Raw genomic sequence first — 5,960 nt, 5'->3', positions numbered from 1 at the left:
TTTTTTTTTTTTTTTTTTTTAGGACAGAAAGTACGACAGCTAAAAGATTTAAAAGAACAGACTTTCAAATTATTTTTCAACTTGGCGGGAAAGGAAAAAAACTTCCCTAGGAGAGTTCTCAACATAGGAAGAGTGGATATTCTTAGCTTAATTCCTGTCTAGCACTTCTCTGCACTGTTCTTCTCCCCACCACACCTCCCCAGGCCCCACTGGGAAGGAGAGCTGATTTGCATAATGAAACTGCTTGACAGCAATGCTGGGAGAGCAGAATAAGAAGTGAACTGAGCCTGAGCCAAGGAGCCTTCAAATGCCATCCAACCCTCATCCCACTACATAGGAGAAACTATTTGAAGCAAAAGTGGGTGCTGTTTTCTTCTTTTCAAAATGTCTATGGTAAATAGATTATGAAATCAAGAAATTTATCATGAGTCCACTAGTGTGAGGGTGGAAAGAAGTGATGCACAACCAAGTGGAAATGGGAGGAAGAGCAGGAACTAAAACAGAAAATGGTAGCACATTTTGCGGCTCTTGGAACTGATGGTAGCTGACCTTATATATGTGAGGAGTTAACTCTCCATGGTAGGTCTGACATCACCCATAAAATTCTAGTCACTAGATTCATTGTTATTGTTAGCAGCCACTGAGTCAGCCTCTGACCCATGAAAAACCTATGTACAATAGTCCATCTTAGTCTGAAAACTCTGCTAAAACCTCTTCAGTATCAAAGCCACATAGAAACCTCCACTGACCCACCTGATCGACAGGTAGTGGCTATGCATGAGGTGCATTGTCTGGGAATCAAACTGGGGTCTCCTGAATAGAATCTAGAATTCTCCCGCTAGGAGGGTGGTCTGCCTTTAGGATTCCCATCAGCTGCCTTTGCTGAGGCCTTGGGCTCAGAGCATTCTCTGATAAACCCACTGACATCAAGTTAATTATCACTCATAGTGACACTTTAGGACAGAATGGAACTGCTTCATAGGGTTTCCAAGGCTGTAAATCTTTACAGAAGTAGATTGCCTAATTATTCTTCCATAGAGTGGCTGGAACTACTGACCTTTTGGTTGGCAGCTGAATGCTTTAACCCCTAGAGCTGGAAATTGGGTCTTTCTCTTTCTTCCCCAGTCTCCTCTGCCTCTCAGAGAAAGCATTCTTCCTGTTCTGAAACTACAGTAAATTTCTCTGCCTCTATGACTGCTTAATTATACTAAGGTAATTAATGTTATAGCTAGTAGGGGGAGAAATGTTCTTTCTGGTCTTGTACCCATGGTCATGGGACTGCCATCTTGTTTAAATCTGAACAAAGCTTAGCAACAGGATGGTCATGCCAGGTGTAGCTGAACAAAGGCCCCCTCCTCTTACCCCTTTCCCTGTTCCCACACACTCTGAAGTATAAAATCCATAGACCTCTTTGCCTCATGGTCTTTCAGCTACAATGTAAACTTGGAGCCTTAAATGTGCAGAAGAGGTTTTCTGTGTCAACCCACCCTCAGACAGAGGTCCGAGGTGCACCACTCCATGATGAACCTTATCCCTTTCATCTGCTATGTAAGTAAATAAAGCTTTGAAAAATGTTACTGATAATGTCCATTAACTATTGAGAGATACAGCCCTCTATAAGGAGCTCTGGTGGCACAGTGCTTGAAGGTATTTGACCATTGGTCAAAGGTTGGCAGTTCAAACCCACCAGCCACTCCATGAAAGGAAGATTGGGCAATCTATTTCCATAAAAATTCACCACCTTGGAAACCCAAAGGGGGTCACCATGAGTTGGAACTGACTCCATGGTGGTGAATTTGGTTTTGGTTTTGACAGTCCTCTATGAGTCCATTTTTCATCACAGCTCATCTTATCTACCATTGAACCACCACCAATGTCCCCATACCAGATTTACTATTGACCTTTAGGAAACTACTCCTAAAATATACCTCTCTGATGATTGATGATCTACTAACAAGCATATCTTAAGAATTTGTTGAAGTTTTTTTTTTTCTCTCCTCAGAGCACTGAAGAATAAGACATAGGACTAATTGTGGGGCTGCCTCAAGCAGTGAAGCTTGACCTGAAAGCACAGGGCAACATGATGTCTCAAGAACAAAGATTGTTATAGGAAGAAAGCAGGAACTTTGCTTTTTGTTCAGCTTTGCCTTAGGGTGCTTCTGCTAATGTTTCCAGTCACCAGATGTCTCATTATTAACAGTGATAACAGGGAAAAACAGTTAAAATATTGGTAAGCTCACTTGCTCATTGAAACATAGGTTGATTTGATATGTTTTAGCTAGACAGGATGGACATGTCAGCCAGAACCTAGGGCAGAAAACCCCTTCTTGGTGAAAGTTATTGGACTTTCCTCCATAGCACAGACTCAACCCCAATCATTGCTGGCATCTCTCCTGAAAACCACCTGTTGACTATTGATCAACAGCTTCATACCCATCATCCACTGGGGTCTGGTGTTAGTCATCTTGTCTAGGGTGAACCTCATCATTTTGGGGCCCTTAAACAGGTTAATGCCCATCCTTAAAATATAAGCTTCATGACAACAGTTGCCTTGTCTAACTTGTTCATTACTGTATTCTCAGTACCTAAAATAGTGCCTGTTACATTTCAAAACCAAACTTACTGCCATCAACTTGATTCTGACTCCTAGTGACACTTCAGGATGGAGTAGAAGTGCTCCATAGGGTTTTCAAGGCTTTAAATCTTTATGGAAGATTACCTCATAGTTCTTCTGCAGCGTGGCTGGTGAGTTCAAACTACCAACCTTTTGGTTAGCAGCCAAATGCCTTAAGCACTATACTACCAGACCTCCTACCTGTTACTTAACTCAAAACCAGACTCACTGCCAATAAGTCAATTCCAACTCATAGTGACCCCTGTTGGGTTTCCAAGGCAGTAATCCTTATGGAAGTAGGTTGCCCCATCTTCCTTCCATAGGGCAGCTGGTGGGTTTGAACGGCCAAATTTCTAGTTAGCAGTTCAATGCCTTAGGCACTGTACCACTAAAGCTCCCGTGCCGTTATTTATTTAAATTTTATTTAAATGTTATTTAAATTTTATTTAAAACCACTGCCATTGAGTTGATTCTGATTCATAGCAACCCCCTTTGGGTTTCTGAGGTGGTAAATCTTTACAGAAGTAGATTGACCAGTCTTGCTTCCATGGAGTGGAAGCAACCTTCTGGTTAGTAGTCAGATGCCTTAGGCACTGTGCTACGTGAGCTCCTTTTCCTATTATATGTTGTTGCTGTTATGTGCTATCGAGTTGGACTCGACTCATAGCGACCCCTCCTTGGGTTTCTGAGGCAGTATCACCACGGAAGTAGATTGCCCAACCTTCCTTCCAAGGAGTGGCTGGGGGGTTTGAACCGCCAGCCTTCTGGTTAGCAGTCAAGTGTCTTAGGCACTATGCTACCAGAACTCCCTTTCTGTTATATAGTAGGCATTAAATACATATTTAATCAATAAATGCATGAAAGAGCACACAAGAAGCTGAGATAGAAGCTCAGTAGGGTGACCAACCCATCTCAGTTTTCTAGGGACTGTCTCAGTTTTAAAACTGAAAGTCCTATGTCCTAGGAATGCCCTCAGTTCCAGGCAGCCAAGTCATATGGATGAAATCCACAATGTGGGAATGAGAACTAATCCATCCAGAAACAATTGCTGAACACTACAAAAGATGTGAAGCTCCATCCATGCCCATCTTCTTCCTTCTCTTCTCTACTGGTTATCTCATCCATGTCCACGAATTCAAGAACGTTGATCATCTGATGACTGCTAAATTTACAGCTTCTGTCTGTATATCCAAGTCGACACTTGGCAGCTCTGCATAGATATCGAGAAGGCATCTTCCACTTAATATTTTCAAAATAAAACACTTATAATATTTCTCTCTCCAATCCTGTCTTTAACCCAGGCATCCCCATCTTAGTACAGGCATGAAAATATATCCAAGTTTAGTCTCGATTGTTTGCTTTCTTTTACAAGCCATACCCAAACAACAGCAAGTCCGTTAGCTTTAGTTTTAGAAATGTTTTCTGAAATTTTTTTTTCTGTTTCCCTTAAAAGTAAGCTTATGAAAGTGTGATTTACTAACTAGCCTAGTAACTTAAAATGTTTTCAAAAGAGGATAATAGTGACAGAATGTAATGATTGACCCCAATATACAACATAGAGGAGACATGCTTATAAGCATATACAAAAAGGGCGTGGAGGAGGGCTCGGAGAGGTAAGTCTTAGCATTCTACAGTGACCAGAAGTGGATGAGGCTAGAGTTTGCAATGTTCAGAAACTGGAACCAAGTAAAAGAATATAAAGTAAGTATTCAGATGAGTATTTTGGGGTCAGGATAGAGCCTCAGTATCAAAATGAAGCACTTGCAATAAGAAAACCTTGAACTTGAAGTAGCCCCTTCCTCAGGTAGGACACTTGTGACATAGTTTTTGCTGGAATAGGAAACAAATGATAGAGTCAGCTAAGATCTTGTCCCAGGCCGAGTTCCAGAATAGTGACTAGAAAGTCAGCTGTAGCTCAGAGAGAAATTTAATAAGGGGATGTTGTTGTTGTTGTTATGTGCCATCGAGTTGGCCCTGACTCATAACGACCTTTCCTTGGGTTTCCTAGGCAGTATCACTACAGAAGTAGATTGCCCCTTCTTCCTTCTGAAGAGTGGCTGATGGGTTTGAACCACCAGCCTTCTGGTTAGCAGTTAAGTGCCTTAGGCACTACACTACCAGAGCTCCCAATTAGAGGATAGAAACCTTGAAAAGCGGAGACATATGGGACCAGAGGTAATGCTATGTGTGTCTCCTGGGAACCTTACAGGTTAGGGTTTTTTATAGTAGTTTTTAAGGCTCTGGGGTATATGATTTCAAAAGACCTAATGGAGGCTGGTATTAATAAAATCTTGACCCTGTTGTGGAAGTTAGGATGTGGAACGAGGCTGTGATAAATTCCTAACCATAGACCTCAACTTTCTTCAGGGTAGGTGCATGTGCAATCTCTTTCTAAGACAGAGTCTGTGTGTTCCAACATGGATGCCACAACTTCTTCTGTGCAGGTGTATTCTGTTTTTTTCTCTTGGTCTGAGTCTTGGTCTTGTCTTGGATCAGCCATCTTAGTTCATCAGGCAGTAAAAGAGGGCAGGGATGCATAGGCTCTGAAGTTAGTTGACACCGACCATGGGTAGTTGGCTAGAAGACATCACAAGAATGGTCTGTTGTCAGGAAATGCTATGTAAACAGTAAATTTATATTTGTGTTATTTTTTTAGCAGTGTCCCTTCCTTAGTCTCAGGATCTGAGGAGGTGATTACCCTGTCCTGTGAGCTGTTCCTGTCTTCATTTTATCATCTTAGGAATGTGGTTGCAGGGGCGAGATTCTTAAATGATTATGGCTATAAGTAGTAGAATAATGCAATGTTGAAATTGAACAAGATTAATATGGAGCTCAGGTTATGAAGTTAGATCACATATTTGTCTCTCAGAAATTCTAATCTGTCTATAGTATTGCAGTCTAAGAAAGGAAGGGGAAATCAGCGTGGCTGAGGGGGAATTTTATAGAGCTAAAATCAGGGCAGACTCTGATTTAGGAAGATAGCAGGCAGGCTTACTTTGGTTAAAGTGTATAGTGTAGAGTCAGAAAGAAACTTAATTCCTTAATGCCCATGAGAAAAATTAGCAAAAAGATATATTATAATTCTACTTCTATAGATCAACACAAAGAGTTAACTGTTAATTTAAGAAAAACTTCTTTGAAACTAGAGGCATTCAAATGTAAAATTATTTTAAAGAAGTGAGAGCCATGACAAGAACAGATATATGCACACCCATGTTCATCGCAGCACTGTTTACAATAGCCAAAAGATGGAAACAACCTAGATGTCCATCAACTGAGGAATGGATAACCAAACTATGGTACATACACACAATGGAATACTATGCGATGCTAAAGAATAATGTAA

This window comes from Orycteropus afer, unplaced genomic scaffold, assembly GCF_000298275.1.
Source record: "Orycteropus afer afer isolate SDZICR_OR568_19922 unplaced genomic scaffold, OryAfe1.0 scaffold00157, whole genome shotgun sequence".
Classification (NCBI taxonomy): Eukaryota; Metazoa; Chordata; class Mammalia; order Tubulidentata; family Orycteropodidae; genus Orycteropus; species Orycteropus afer.
This window is presented reverse-complemented; position numbering follows the sequence as displayed.